This window comes from Rhinolophus sinicus, linkage group LG03 (genome assembly GCF_036562045.2).
Source record: "Rhinolophus sinicus isolate RSC01 linkage group LG03, ASM3656204v1, whole genome shotgun sequence".
NCBI classification, from domain to species: Eukaryota; Metazoa; Chordata; class Mammalia; order Chiroptera; family Rhinolophidae; genus Rhinolophus; species Rhinolophus sinicus.
The window spans coordinates 142,795,576-142,812,906 of record NC_133753.1 but is presented as its reverse complement, the minus strand read 5'-3'; the positions used below and the strand labels follow the sequence as shown (position 1 = coordinate 142,812,906).

General features: G+C 35.4%; 1 long non-coding RNA gene across 1 annotated transcript; it reads right to left on the bottom strand.

Moving 5' to 3' along the window:
* Nucleotides 1-716: 716 nt before the first annotated feature.
* On the bottom strand, nucleotides 717-17,023 carry LOC141570415 (uncharacterized). The gene is made up of 3 exons (XR_012494420.1): nucleotides 16,671-17,023; nucleotides 15,386-15,447; nucleotides 717-3,137 (listed from the first exon to the last, which is right to left on the bottom strand). It is a non-coding gene; the product is annotated as an uncharacterized LOC141570415 (long non-coding RNA).
* Nucleotides 17,024-17,331: the final 308 nt, after the last annotated feature.

Sequence of the window (17,331 nt, the reverse complement as noted above, 5' to 3'; positions counted from 1 at the left end):
GTGATTTGCAGTGGGGTGGGAAGAAAGGGGAAAATCAAAACCCAAAGGGTATTAATCCAAGGGGAAAAGAGGGTATGAATAGTTTGGAAATCTCTACCACCATAAAACATGATCTGATGATTTATAATGTCTTCTTTCCATTATATTCTCCAGGCTAAATCCTGACCAGAGACAAGAAGGTGTTTAAAGTGGTCTGACTCAGTACGCTCACCCATGAAGCTACCCCGAAAGCAGTTTAAAGAGACATCGCCTTTGAACAAATGAGGCCTCTACCTCAGTTCCAAGGCCCAGTATCCACGATTCATTCTATTTCATTTTACTTGGTTCTGGCCATTACCTGGTCACTTTCTCCTCAGGCCCTCTTTCTCCAGCACTAGGTCTTTGCCAGGTTTTTACTTGCCTCCTCTCTATAAGTATATTGTTTATGCATGCTTGCAGCACAAGATAGTATTTTTAAAGTTGAAAAGTCATTGAGAAATTATTGGATTTAATATCCTCCTTTCAGAGATGTGGACACCAGGAATCAAAGCAGATTTTCCCAAGTACTAAAGGCATGAGTTTAGTATGGCTCATCAATCAGTATTTTTTTTTCCTCTTCACTATGACTACTTATGGGGTATGTCACCACTAGTCATATTAACCTGGGGTAAGGTTTCCTCCTCTCTCAGTTACACTTCTTTCCTGTGTGTTATCTTGGGTCTTGACCCATCAGCAGAGACACTTCTCCTTTGCCTACATTGCACATCTATACATGGGATGAGGGATGGTCTGCATTCAGACCTCCTTTCTGGAGACTAACTTCTCATTCTTTCTCAATTCAGAGAACCTGGGAGAGTGTCTGATATCTTTAAAGCAGCTAGACAAATGTCATTTTGTCACCTGCTCACATCTCTAGCTTTTCTATCACCTGACCTGTTCCTATGCTCAGCTGCTACCAGAATCAGTCACATCTGCTTTGGAAGTGGTCCTGTGTGAAAGTCTGGAGCTTGAGATACTTACTCTTGGAAGCTTGTATGGGGATGTAGTTGAAGAAATACTATTATTAACATTGTTTAAGTCCATCATGCGTGAAATAGGCTTTATTCATTCTTTCCCACAAGCACAACCAGCAGATACACATAATTTCAATGGAAAAATGCATTTTATGATCCAAATAACTAATTTCAAAATTAACCTTTTAACTCACATATCCATTAAAAAGTTCACAACTACCAGAATTTACCAGCTTAAAGTGGTCTGTATTTTTTGTGGTGTCTGTGGATGGTGTTTCATTATAACTGAATTTCTTCCCTTGAAATTCTCTTGCTTAACGTTGACAAGGGTTTATATATCAAGATAAGTAAGAGGCAGCAATTCATTCTCAAATGTCTATTAAAGATTTTTTTTTTCTGGCTAGATGAAAAAAATAGATTCTACATAATGTTAAATCAAAAGACAGGATTAGAAGGTCAAGGTTATGAACAAAATTGGCCAGGGACTGCCTGTTTGACCTCAGGTTGTTTATTTCAGCTCTCTGTAAGTCATATTCCACATCTACCAAATACTCTCCTCACTTGTTTGCAAAACATAGAAAAGTCCTTGAGAAAATGCATTGTGTGCCACAGTGCAGAGTATGCCTACCATTGAGAAAAGTGTGTTAAAGGCCTCATTGTCCACTTTTTGTGCACAAAACCTAACCCATGTTCCTGGAAATGCAGAGTGTCAAGTCTACAAAGAAAGGACGCATTTAACACAGCAAAGGCTTTTACTAAAGAAATGTTGTGTACTGTAGTTCAGTTACTGAGGAAGCGGGACTGAAAATCTTTTATTTGATGAATCATGAAATTCATCTTTCTATAGCCAAAGAAAATGCTCTATCAGAAGGAGGATAAAAGGAGAATAAGATATATGTGGACATACTCTTATTTAACAAAACTTAGGGAAAGTAACTGAGGTCAGAAATAAGATGACAAAAGCGAACATGTAAATTTGTTTTACAAACTTGCCCAGTATTTGGACACACAATGAATGACCCATCCAGGGATCTATTTTTGCACAGGGCTGCAAAGATTGGCAACTGTTGATAAGAGAGGGAAAAATGAACTGAGCCGCGCGTAATCATCAGGCAATTCAGATGCAGATTACAGGCATGGAGGAAAAGGGTGGGAACTTGCATTTATGATGGGTAAAATTGCTGACTTTAGTCATCAAGACCAAGTGTTAAATATGTGTTTGCTTTGTTAGGGCTGAATCAAGCTGAACAACAATTGTCTCTGGTTGTGGTAATTGAGAAAAGAGCAGCTATACACTGTGAGTGCCTGGCAAGTGTTCTCACCCTGCATGAGCCTAGGAAAAAAAACTCCCTATGACTGTTTCCAATGCCCAAGTAAAGTGATCTGTCCTAGGGCATGAAAAAATTTATACAAATTATGCAAGCACAGCAATGCATGTTAAGCCACAATGTGATACAAACTGTAGTTAATATTACTGAACACAGGGAATATGAAAAAAAGTGTGTTGAAAATGAGATTATCAAAACTATATAATTAATAATTCTTTGATTTAGAGGAATGGTAAGGAAGTGTTTCCTTGTAGAAAGACTATAAGTTCTGATAGTTCAGCTCAGCAAGTCTGTATTAACAAACTACTCTAGGCCTAGTGCTATGCAACACATTGTGGAGGATAAACTCAAGGAAGAACTAGCAATGAAAACCATTTCTCATGAAAAACAACAACAATAGGGGCAAGTATTGTACTGCAAAACCAGAATTGTACATCCTGTAGGAATTTAGAAAGGATCATTCAAAATGAAAATGAAATGATAACTTTAGATGGTCTACTTTATATTACATCAGGCAGGAAACAATATCATGTGATGAAAAGTTAACTATATAATTTTAGGAAAGTTACTCATTTTCTTTGAGTGTCAGCTTCATTATTTGCAGGTTAAGAATCACTCTTCTAAGAATAAACAATGCTCACTTACAATATGTTCTATGCAGAACTTCAAACTAGACTTTCAAATCCAGGTTATGAACCATTATTTCAGTCTTAATGCCTTACTTTTGTGTCCACCAAATGAAACATTACCCGATTAGACGATAAGGCCCCAGGTCTGAAGTTTGATGTGAGAATTGATTGATTGAAGTCAGTGAGGCCTAAAAGAAAAGCATAACTATCTCTTAAATTAACAACACAAAATGGATAAGACAGTACTTATGGCAGTCTGGTAATTGTACAATTGCTGATGGAGTTACATTTTAGATTGCAAATTGGAAATAGCTATTCTGTTAATATCTTTTAACCTAATAACTCCATTTCTAGTTTTCTAAGTTATAATATATAGTGTAGAAAATGTATTAGTATAAAGGTGTTCACTTCAACCTTCATCAGTAGAGCAAAGTATTAGATGCAACTAAACTAAAAAAATGGAGAACCGATTAAGGAAGTTGATGGAATATCATGAAACTATTAAAACTGATAGTTATGAAAACTATAATGAAGGTAACCCAAATGCCCATCCAAGAGAGAATAGATGACAAAAGTGTGGTATGTTCACCGTGGTTTATTATGCAGAGTCCTATTGAATGACATAGAGTAATAGACAATATTATGAATATCTTAAAATAAGATTATTAAATGAGAAAAGTAGATTTCAAAAGATTATATACAGTATACTGAACGTTTTACAAAGTCAGAAATAAAATATATACTTTTTAGGATCACATATAAACACAATTTACAATTTATATATGTATATATACTTTATATAGATATATATATTTATTTATTCACAATATATTTAATATATATATCATATAAATGAAGTAAGAAAATCATAAAAATAGAATTTTGAATGATTGCTACCTTCTGTGGGGAAAGGCATAGGGAACAATGGGGGACATAGTGTTTGATGCAGGTTATTTTCAAGCTCATAGCTTTTTGGGAGATGGTGATGAATTTGTGAAGCATTTTATAGTATTACAAATAAGTACAGGCTCAAACCACTAATGAGAATGTTGTCATAAACCAAGGATTATGATTCCTGCAATTATGAATATCTAAAGGCCAAAGTGGGGGGAGGTTTACACATTTTTTAAATATAAAATACTTTTTAAAGATTCATTAATGAAAAGACTAGAAGATAATAAACACAAATAATGGTTGTGTTATTGTGACTTTTTCTTTTTCAAAATTTCTAAAACATTATTTTAATGAGAACAAATGTTTATAACTCATTAAAAAATAGTATGCACACCCATGAGTCTGTATGACAATGAACTTTTGTAAACAAGACAAATAAAATAATGTAAAATTGATTATCATTTCTGCAGGCTCTTGACGAGTCCCCATAGCTGGAGGACTATTAGAAGAGTCATTATTGACCTTGCACTGACAACTAATTTAAGAATCAATCAAGAAAAAAGAAATGTGGCTATTTGTAAGAGCACATGCCAGGTCCAATTAGTAATGAAAAGTTGTTACCTACTAGAAAAATCTCCATTTGGCATTGACTCAGAGAGTGCAAGTGTTGTGTTTCAAACATGAAAGTAATAGGACCAATATGCTCTCCTGGTTAGTTATTTCTGCAGAGGTCATATATAGAGGAATTTTAGATTAACATATATAACTAGGACTTCAAGTCCATTAGTTGAATGTTGATATGCAGAAAACCAGTAGGCATGTGGTATGATTCATAATACAAGCAAATTGATTGGAGAAGTTGACATTGATGCTCATAGACTGTGACACTGCTACATGGTTAGGAGTTAATGCACTAGGAGGCTTATTGAAAACTAGAAAAATGTATATCAAATTACGCTTTTATAAAAGATTTAGCTGTAAACCTTTGATTTACAGATACTTTATGTCATTTCACCTTTTCTTAGCCTTTAAGTTACAAGCTATATTATTGCTTTAAAAATATAGTGATAATTTGATAATTTCCATTATATTTGAAGAATACCAGAAGAATTAAATGAGTGGTACACTTTGCAGCACTGTAACATATACATTTTCCTTTAATTCAGTGTTTTCTTTCTAGTACACCATCTGTAATACATATAAATCAGATTTCACAGTGTATTTATTCCAGGTTTTTGTTTGTTTGTTTGTTTTGTCAAGTAATTTTAAAAAATCTTCTTGGGCAAGAAGTAGATTTCAAAAAATAGTCTGGGGAATTTTATTGAATCCTTTTCCTTTCTGTTATTTTATACTGTTTCTTATTGCAAAATTAAAATAAACGTGGGAAAGTATTTTGTGAAGTAATTATTTATAATGTCTTATCAATCATATTTTATAATCAAAAGTGTTTAGGTTTTGTCTTCTCACTAGTTATTTAAAGGATAGGCTTTCAATGACAGGTGTGGGTGTTTATGAGATAAAATAAAACAGAGCCTTAGGTTTCAAAGAAAAATAGCTGAGTTTGAATCCTCATGCTGCCACCTTGGAAAAAAAAAATCATGTAAAAAATCTGTAACCTTACTTTTCTAGCATGTGAAAAAGAAGAAGATCAAAGCAGTCAACATAGCTCAACAGGTTCTTTGAAAAATAAATAAGAGAATGTCTATTCAAATGAACAAAACTCTTATTGTTTTTTTATACTAAAAAATTTGAAGCCAAACACTCCTCCCAAAGCAAGGAGGATCAGGCTGTAACAAGAACACACCAAGAGAACCTTTTTGTAAGTTTAATAATAGTCCTTCAAGTTCCGGTAGCCAGTTTGGGATAATGCCTACACTGCCATGTTTTCCAGATGGCAGCAGAGTTGAACTAAAATTTTATGGGTTCCCAGGATATCCAGTCAAGACATCAGAGTAGGTAAAAGCTGTGTTTGACTCCTTTCATAACCACATCAAAATTACATCTAAACTACAGAACAACCATCATTGAGAATCACCTGAAGTCTAGTCCTACAACTAAGGACATACAGGAGAAGCCACCTTGAGATTGGTAGGATGGGCAGAGATGTGGAATGGGCTGGTCCCATACCTGTGTATAACCACTAAAAATCAGGAAGGATATCTTGACTGCACAGGTCCCCACTCCTGGAGGAGCAAGGGGTCCCAGTCTCACAGCAGGATCTCCAGTCCAAGTTTCCATTGCTGGTGAGAACAGTCCTCATAACTTCTGGCTGTGAAAACCAGTGGAGATTGTGGCTGAGTGAGACAGAGGACTATTAGAGTGCCAGAAATTCCACTTAAAGGGCCCGTGCATGGAATTACTCACTTATGGACTCACTCACTATGAACTCCAGTGCTGAGGCAGCAGCTCTAAAGGCACCAGGGAAATATAAGGAGGAATTAACTTGTCTGGCTGCAGGGTGACGGCTGGAGAGGCAGTTTTCTCCCAGACAGAAGTGCTGGCAGAATCAATTGTTTCTTTGTTGAGCCCTATCCCTGCCCAGCGTGCAGATGCCAGCAGCCACCATATCTGAGTTTCCATCACCCTGGCTAACACCATTGGTCTGCTGCACCCTGGTGATTTCCTGAGACCTGACCCTACCCAACTTCCAGGCAAACCCAAGTTGCTGCCAGTGGCTTCTCCATACAAACATCCTCTCTTGGCTCATGCTGTGGACTTTCCTAAAATCTCTCAAAGGTTCACAAAATCCAAGCAAACAACATATGGCTTTAGCATGTCCTGTATCTCTTCTCTTGCTGAGTAGCCCCAAGCCCAGTACTAATATCAGCTGGCCTTGGTTCCTGGCTTGGCATCTTGAGGCAACTCCAAGACTAGCACAAGTAGTGGGCATCTGCAGATTGCTTTGTGGCTCATGTCAGGTTGTCCCAAACAGGACACAGGCTGTGGATGAACTTGGCCTAGGTGGGGCCCCTCCTAGGAGGCCCCAGGCCTGGCACGTCCAGTGGCCAGCTTCAGTCCCAGCTAGAGCACCACCCAGCTACCTCCAAAAACAACACACCCAAAGAGAAAACTTGGCAGGCACCAGAGCACTGCTAAAGCAAATCCGGCTCCATAGAGTCAGCCCCTGTACACTACCTCCTCCACTGTAGTCATGGCCAGTCTTCATAACCAATCAGCCCAAGTGTCAATTCTTCCCATTGATGTGCAAAAAACGAGGGCTCAACTACAAAAGGAGGGTACATACACTCATACAAGGGACATACCTGGAGCAGACAGCTCAGGTGAACAGTGAATCTGTGCCACTAGTTCCCACAGCACACCTACTGCATAAGTTCACTCTAATAAGACTGAGAGACATAGCCCTACCTAACACATACTGTGTTTCCCTGAAAATAAGACCGGGTCTTATATTAAGTTTTGCTCCAAAAGACACATTAGGGCTTATGTTCAGGGGATGTCACCCTGAAAAATCATGCTAGGGCTTATTTTCCAGTCAGGTCTTATTTTCGGGGAAACATGATAGAAACAAACACAGGGAGGCAGCCAAAATGGGGAGATAAAGAAACATGTCCCAAGTGAAAGAACAGAGTAAAGCTCCAGAAAAAGAACTAAACAAAATGGACACAAGCAATATACCAGATTCAGAGTTAAAAACAACTAGTTATAAGGGTGCTCAATGATCCCAGGAAGAACTTCAACAAAGATAGAGGAAACATAAAAATGGAGATAGAAAATATAAAAAAGAACTAGTCAGAAATAAAGACTACAATAAGTGAAATGAAGAATACATTAGAGGGAATCAGCAGTAGATTAGATGAAGCAGAGTATTGAATCAGTGACTTGGAAGATAAGGTAGCAGAAAAAACCCAATCAGAACAGCAAAAAGAAGAAAGAATCCAGAAAAATGAGGATAGTTTAATGGGCCTCTAGGACAACATCAAGCTTACTATTAATAACATCCACAGCATCGGGATACCAGAAGAAGAGATCAAGGAATTGAAAACCTATTTGAAGAAATAATGACAGCAAATTTCCCTAACCTGGTGAAGGAAATAGATATACAAACCCAGGAAGTGCAGAGAGTCCCAAACAAGATGAACTCAAGAGGCCCACACCAAGACACATAATAATTAAAATACCAAAGGTTAAAGACAAAGAATCTTAAGAGCAGCAAAAGAAAAGCAATTAGTTACCTACAACAGAAACTTTGCAGATCAGAAGGGCAATTGGCAGGAAATACTCAAAGTGATGAAAAGCAAGGACTTACAAACAAAATTACTCTACTCATAAAAGCTATCATTTAGAATCGAAGGACAGATAAATGCTTACCAGACAAGGAAAAGCTAAAAAAGTTGATCAACACCAAACCATTATTACAAGGAATCTTAGAGGGACTTCTTTAAGATGAAAAAACAATAATAATAAAAAAATATGAATAATAAAATGGCAATAGTTACATATCTATCAACAATTACTTTCATTGTAAATAAATTAAATACTCCAATCAAAAGAGAAAGGTGAGTTGAATAAATAGGAAAACAAGACCCACACATATGCTGCCTACAAGAGACTCACTTCAAATTAAAACTGACACACAGACTGAAAGTAAGGAATAGAAAAAGATATTTCATGAAAATGGAAGCAAAATAACCAGCAGTATGTATACCTGACAAAATAGACTTTAAAATAAAGGCTATAACAAGAGACAAAGAAGGACCCAGTAATCCCACTTCTGAGTATTTATCAAAAGAAACCCAAAACACTATTTTGAGGGGACGTGTGCATCCATGTGTTCATTGCAGCATTGTTTACAATGGCCAAGATATGAAGGTGAACTGGTGTCCACCAATAAATGAATGGATAAAGAGGAGGCAGTACATAGGAGTATATACAATGCAATATTGCTCAACCATGGAAAGGAATGTGTTCTTGCCATCTCCGGATGCATGAATGGACCTGGAGGGTATTGTACTGAGCAGAGTATGTTAGACGGAGAAAGACAGATGCAGTGAGATTTCACTTATATGTGGAATCTAAAGAACAAAATAAACAAACAAACAAAACAGAAACAAACTCATAGATGCAGCGAACATTTTCATGTTTGCCAGATGGGAGGGGAGATTTGGGGGAGTGGGTGAAAAAAGGGAAGGGATTAAGAATTATGAATTTGTAGTTACAAAATAGTCATGGGCATAAAAAGTAAAGCATAGGGAATATAGTCAATATTGTGATAATAACTATGTAAAGTGCCAGTTGTGTACTAGACTAGTCAGGGGGATCACTTCTTAAATTATATACTAGAAAATGTCTAACCATTATTCTGTACACCTGAAATTCATATAAAATAATATTAAATGTCAACTGTAATTGAAAAATTAAAAAGAGAGGGTGAAAGGCAATAAGAGTTTCAAATTTCCAGGTATAAAACAATGAAGGCATGGAATGTAATGTACAGCATAGAGAATATAGTCCATAATATTATGGTAGCTTGGTACAGTATCAGATGGTTGCTGGATTTATCATGGTGATCACTTTTTTAGATATATAAATGATGAATAACTATGGTGTACACTTGAAACTAATATAATATTGTATGTTAGTTGTATTTTAATAAAAAAATTATAAATAAATAAATAAATAAATAAATAAATAAATAAATGTCTAGGGCTCCCATTAAGCACCTACATCAATGTGCTGTGGAGATTCTGAACATGAGGCTTCACTATGTCAGAAAGTAGAAAAGAAATGTGGCGCAAGTTAGCTCTTACAATATAAACATAGCATCTGGTCGAAGGTTTCTTGCATTGCTTTAAATCATGATATTTCAATATATATGTGATATCATGATTCATAGGAAATATCTATTTGGTCATTCAGATATTCAAAATATATTTTTCATACATATTTGGTCTTTGCCTACAATTCCTGGCTCACAGCTCCCCAAACCCTCCAAACTTCCTCAGTGTTGAAAGTAATCAAAGTCATTTATGTTAATGAAGTCACTTTGGGAAAGCACCTAAGGATGGGGGCTGGTTGCCAGGAGATCCAGCCAAGAGATTAGAGGGTTGAAACTTTCAGTTCCACCTCACTGCCACATCCCCAAATTAAGAGAGGGGCTCAAGGTTGACTCAGTCGCCAATGGCCAATGATTTAATTAATCATGCTTTTGTAATGAAGCCTCCAGAGAAACCTGAGAGGATGGGATTCGGAGAGCTTCTGGGTTGGTGAACACACATAGGTGCCGGGAGAGTGGCAAGCTGGAGAAGTCATAGAGGCTTCGGGCCCCTTTCCACATACCTTGCCCTATGCATCTCTTCCATCTGGCTGTTCCTGAGTTATATATCCTTTTACAATAAACCAGTGATCTAAAGAGAAAACAGTTTTTCTTGAGTTCTGTGAGCTGTTCTAACAAATTACTCAAACCCAAGGGGAGGGGTCATGGGAACCTCCAATCTATAGCCAATTGTCAGAAGCACAGGTAATAGCCTGGACTTGTGGCTGGCATCTAAAGTAGAGGGCAGTCTTGTGCGCCTGAGCTTTTTACCTATGGAATCTGATGCTATCTCCCTGTAGATAGTGTCAGAATTTAGTTTAAGTCATGGACACCCTGCTGGTGCCTGAGAATTGTTTAATGTTGTGTGGGGGCAAAGACAGCCCTCCCCACACACGTGGAATTTGGGTCCAGAAACGTCATTCAATATGTATTTGTTTGTTTTTTGCATTTTAAAATTATTTAAATCATTCATGCTTATTAGAAAAAATAGAAGGGGAAAAAAAAGTAAGCAGAAAAAATTACCCATAATCCTGCCACCATTTATTAGCATTATTCACTATATTTCTACTTACATCATTACCAGTATTAGTATATAACCACTAGTAAAAATTTGGAGAATATTTTTCCTAGGTTATTTTCAATATGTATAAATGTTACATGTGTATCTTTAAAGTGGGATCATAGCAGATCTGTTTTTTGGAAAACTACCTTTAGCATTTAGCAACATGTCATTGACATTCTACATATTGATCAATACAGATTGACACCATCATTTATAATGATTGAGTAGAATTCCAATTTTATGAATGTATGAGTTATTCAAGTAATAACCTATGGCTATACATTTAAATTATTTTTAGTTTTCCCTCATTGTTAATAATATTGTGATATATACCATCATATTTCTACTTTTCTGAATCCATCTGATTATTGAAAAAAGATCTTGGAAGTAGAATTTCTGAATTAAATACATTACTTCCTTACACTTTAGAAAGTTTCTACTAATGTTACTCCTGCGAACAATCTTTGAGAGGCCATTTATTTTCAGTCTCAACCATGCTGGTAATTTTCATTCTTTAATTCTTTAATGGATAAAACTACAAATAAGAATTTAGAATATAATAAAGGTGACTAAAGAAAAGATATACAATTTGATAAAACGTGTTATGAAACCAGTTAGCCATATGGCAAGAATAAATTTAGAGCCTTAATTGACACCTTAAAATAAAATTAATTCTCCAAATGAATTAAATATAAATACAAACAATGAAATTTAAAACTACTGGAAGAAAATATATGTACATGTGAAGAAAGCCCTTTCAATCAAGACTCACAGAAAAAAATGAAAGGTCTAACTAAATAAGTATTTTAAGACATCGTATGGGGGAAAAAATCCAAGTGAAAAAGCAAATGTCAAACAAGGAAAAATATAACTATGTGTGACAGAAGGAAAGTAATGACTTTAATATGTAGAAATCTTACAAATTGTTAATTTAAAAATCATATACTGCAATAGGAAAGTAGGCAAGGATATGAATAGGCAAGTTACAAAAATCAGAAATATAAATGATTAATAATAATATAGTAAGATGAAAAGTATTCATCTTGCTAGTAAACATAACCAGGAACAAAGACTACATATCCTCTATCCCTTCATCAATTTCTTTTACATACAATTTCTGAGCATGAAACTTCCTATTTCATTTTGTACAAGAATACAGCCATCTCCTCTATTTTCCTCACACCCTACATTTAATATGTTATAAAATCTTGTAGTTTACAACTTTGAAATCTCTTCTTACAAGTCATCTCTTGATACCCTACTACAAGCCACCATCACTTATTGCCTGACACGATACAAAAGCCTTTTGCACTGGACTCCCTGATTTCACCCACCCTCTGTTCTATATTTCACTCTGAGTGAGAGTGATTCTTTGAAAACATAAGTCATTCACCTCAGATGGCCTCCCATCTCTCAGAGTAAAAGGGAAATTACATAAATTTTCCTGCAAGTCCCTCCATGATCTGACCATCTGCTGCCTCACTAAGGGCATTTCCTTCAGCAATTTCCCCTTTACTTCATTCAGCCATCCTAACAATCCTTGATCCTAGGCAAACCACTTCTCACCTCTGAGCTCCCTCCTTCACTTCATTCAAATCTCTGCTCAAATATTACTTTACCTAAGGACCATTTCTGGCCTAATAAAAGAGCAGCCCCTTTTCTTTATTTTATATACCCTCAGCCTGTTTAAAATGTTTATAGCACTTCTCACCATCTGATATTCTATTCTATTCTATTCTATTCTATTCTATTCTATTCTATTCTATTCTATTCTATTCTATTCTATTCCATTCCATTCCATTCCATTCCATTCCATTCCATTCCATTCCATTCCATTCCATTCCATTCCATTCCATTCCATTCCATTCTTCCATTCTATTCTATTCTACTGTATTTTCTTCTATAGACTCTCCTTCCACTAGAATGTGAGTCCCATGAGGGCATGAACTTTCTTTTGTTCACTGCAGAATCCTGAGCCAAGAACAGTGCTGGCACTTAGTAAGCACGCAATATTTGTTAACTAACTGGCTGATTGAATGAACATATGTCTAGATACTTAAAAAATCATCATAGGTCTTCTAAATCATTGCTGGCATTAAAAGCAATGTTTCCAATTTTGAAGTCTTTCATAAAGGATTTTTTTCTCCCCAGGAGAAGATTCAATTTCATGCTTTGAAAGATTAAATGAAAGGGAATTTGAGTTATGAAGACAGAATTTTGGAATATTATAATTTTAAGATATTTATTTTTACTGATACAAGTGCGTGGTGATAATTGAGAATACAAATATTCCTCCAAAGGTCAAATGGCATAGAATTGAATAGGTTAACACATTGGAGACTTTATAGCAAGATAATTTGATCCTGAGAGTTACTTGCTAACTGTACAACTTTGATTTTCCCTCTGTCTCAGTTTTCTCATATGTAAAACAGGGTAAATAATTGTACCTAATTTATAAAACTGTTGTGAGGATTAAATTATTTAGATTATGTAAAGGGCTTAAAACAATTGCTTGGAACGTGGTGTCTCATAAGAATTTACTATTGTTATTTATTCAATAATAGTATTGTCATTTAACAAGTAAGTAGTTGCTCTTAGTTGATGGATGTTTCTGTTTTCTATTTTGTTTGTTTCTCTGCAATGATTCTATGGAAAAATATCCTTTCATAGGAAAAATCTAGGCAGTGTAAACTGTGTAGGTACAAAAAGTAGATAGGAGAATTGAGGCAATGTTTCATCATTTGAATAAACTCCCTATTTTTCACTTACAGAATTCATACAAACTTTTTTGGCCTTTACATTTCGCAAATGAATGCCTTATTTTTCCATTTCGCTTTACACGCACAGGCAAAGTTAAAGGAAAAATGAAGTGGGTTCAGCAAGGAATCCCTGAATAGAATGAAATTTTGAAACCAAGTTTCTTGTGCTCAGAGAAAGGCTACTTAGAGGAAGAAGGAGCTCCAGCATTAAGACTGAGCAAGGTCAGTCCAAAGGCACAAACTCAAGGTTTTAAAAAATTGGCTTTATGAAAAAGTCAGGTCCTTCAGTATTTGTGCTCCTCAGGTCAATACGATTCAAACTATTCTTCCATACTTTTTTCTAGAATATAACTCCAATGACCCTTATTGTCAGCCTTCCAAAATACTTGGAAATTTTATATATTACATTTGGTAAATCCATTGGAATGATGACATTAACAGTCATAATTGCTATTGAGACATGATTTTTAATTCTTGGTATCACCTATATTTGTGGGTGTTTGTCATTCCATTTGACTGTAATCTTTATAAAATTAGGTCTTCCACTGCCTTAGTAATTCCCCAGAGTCAAGAACAGTGTTTAGGAAACATCATTGGCAGAGATGTAACAATCAAAGAGAATTTTTAAATCCATCATGTCCTCTCTTTCAAATATTACAGCTTTTGAAACACATAATCTGTTATTTAAAAGTAAATTTTAACAAGGAAAAGATTATTGTTCCATATTTGACATGATTCCTTGAACATAGAGAACACAACTAAAAGTTGATTTCTTTTCTGCCATGACCTGAGTCATATTTATTTGCTATTCTCTGCCTAAATGTCTCAGCCTAAAATCCAAGAACAACCAAGGCTTAATATTCAATTTAACTAAGCTAAATATTCACTTTAAGGATCGAAAATACAAAAGAATTATTTGAAATTATTTTCCCCCACCTCTGCCCCAGAGTTTACAATCTTGTCAGAGAGCAACTCATAACCAGCAGGTAAAGGTATCTAATGAAATGCTGAAACAACAGCATTCATAGAGCCAAGCGATAAAAGAGATAGTCATCACTTTATCTCCCTGGTCAGGGAGAAAGTGGGGCCTCAGCTGCACCCTAAAAGATATGTAGAGGGAGATGGGAGAAAAGACGATGATTAATCTAGCTTTGGAAACTTGTATTTTATCTTGGGCCAAGACACATTTACAGATAATCTATTAACTTGAAAAGGGATCTTGTCCATCTCTGTAACCTTTGTTTCTCTCTAATCTACTCAAAGGTGACTTGGAATCTTTATAAACAAAGTTCAAAAGATAAATCAGACAAAAATTTTATGAAATTCTATAAAGTTATTCCTGTTTTTGTTGTTATTGTTGTTGTTTTTTAATAGGAAGGATTTATTTTGCAGGGAGAGAGGTATTAAGCAGGGGAAGAAGTAAAATATATCCCTAATATTTATCATAATAGAATCTAGTATCTTTTATTTTGTTACTTACATCCTGGGGAAATACGTTATGTACCATATTTTTACTTGCCCATTTTCTTGTTTTTTGCAGAAAAATTAACATGAAAAAGGGTCCTTATCAGTGTAAGGTATCATTTAAAATGAACTAAATAAAAAGTAATCTATTGTTTTTACTATTTGCAAAATGTTTAATTATGATTTTTCTGAAAGAAACTAACCACTACTACCACCACCACAACAAAATTGTTTACAGGACACAATCTAGTGAGAAGGCATAGATTAAAGAAAACAGGGGTGGAGGGAAGGTAATTATTTTATATTCCCAGCTTTACTTTATTTTAATATGTGTCATCCTGTAAAAATCCTGCATCTTAACTTTAAATGAAAGGTATTGATCCAAGATTTGGAAGGGGTTGGGGTAAAAGAATGAGAGAGATACAGGGATTGGAAGAAATTTATAGCTAGAGCTGATACTGAGTGAAAATTTAGAGTACATACCTAGCATGTTTTGTGCTTCCTTTCTTCCAGAGAGGAAATGACACTTTAGGTTCCCTGGAATGCTGAAACCACATGCAAAAAAAGATGGGCAAATTTGTCATTCAGAATTTATGAAGGATATTTTTTCTTCTCACTGACTAAAAAGAACAAATCAAACACTAGGTTTCCAATTCTGAAAATTAGTAGACTCTGGAGAGCCAATTAAACATTATTCCCCTATCTCGACTCTGTTTTAACATGCTTCTTTATTGCACACTGTTTCTTTTGCTCACAAGGCAGGTAGATGGTGTTATCAGGCTAATTTGGGGACAGTTATCATTATAATGTAATTTTTTGCAATTATGTGGTAGACCAGGTGGCAAGACAGCATGGCTTTGCATTGCCAAGGTGCAAAACAAATTCAGTGTTCAATCAACCTGAGAGAGAAAGGACAATTCTCATTTGCATAAACATGTAGCCACGGAAACGAGATGCACAGAGGTATAAGGGGAAAGAGACCTATTTTACATGATGTGCATAGAATATTTGACAGTTTAGATTGGAGGCGTCATTGATGTGGGTTGGAATGGTACGGTTGGTTGCCATGGATATGGTTTTCCCTACTGGCAGTGCAGAGATTGGCAGGGATGGATGCTGGAGGAAAAAAAAAAAAAAAAAAAAAGCCCAAACCACTGCAACACTCTGGCAGCCTCATTCTTTTCTTTTGTTGAAAAGCTATGTATCCTTTCTGCACTAATGACAGCTCATCAAGTATGCAGTGTAATCTAGAAACACTGATATCTCTGTAATAAATCATTCATGTATAATATATATGTATTTATACATTCTATGCACATATATATGGCAATCTACATGTATATATTTGGAATAACATGTATGCAGATTAATAAAAGATTAGATTCAGGAGGAAAATATTTACCTTTTTTCTACTCTATTCTATTCAGCATTAATTTGGGAGATTCTTAGATATGAGGATTTATTAAATAAACAATGTGTAAATATACTGAATTATCATCTAAGTTAGGACAAGAGTACTGCACAGTTTATTTCTGTGGATAAGACAAACAATGAAAGGAAGGAGGAGTGGCTCATCCCAACGGCCTAGTCTCTGATTATTTGACCCCTGTAGTCACATCATTGCTGTAAAATAACTACACATATGGTATTTGTCCATGAGAAACAAGGTCGTTTTTATTTTCTTTATAGGTTCTAGCACAACATTTAGCACAGTACAAACTCAAAAAGGCTATTTATGTTGATAGTTAGAATAGCTAAAGGCACTTACGTTTTATTTCTAAACCTTCAACCATTCATTATCTTGTTTCCACACAGTTAGTCCAGAACCTTGCTTGTATTAAAAGGATTGCAGGAACGTCTTTGTCTTTAAGAATTCATTCACTTGCGTATCACGTGAGTGAGGTCTAAAGGAGAAAAGTGTCCAGTCTCCCAGTCCAGTAAGGTGAAAACTGAGGACTTTTGTCTCCACAAACGCAGTTTTGCACTTGGCTATACTCCTGAGATTTGAATGCTGGTAGACAAGTTCTTATGACCTTGTGGGTTTCCTCTCTGCTTCTTCCAGACTGTGGAGGAATGTTCAGTGTCACGGCATTTTCTAAATTGCCTGTCCATCTGAACACTGGAAACTGAGGAAAGAGTTATAAACAGGATTTATTGTGCAATCAGTAATGAGGATCACTTTTGAAACATGTTGTTTACCCTTAATAATTGACTTTGCTATACATAAAGTCAAAATTTGATGGATAATTATTAGTCAACTGGTCTGTATTTGGATTAACATTTAAGAGAATGTATAGTTGAAAGAACAATTAAAATGTTCTTCTCTTGCCTTATAAGAAAGGGTTTTTTTTAATGGGAAAAAATGAAGAAAGTCTGTATTGATACGACATAATTTTCCCTTTATTTAACATTTTAGGTGAAAAATCTAT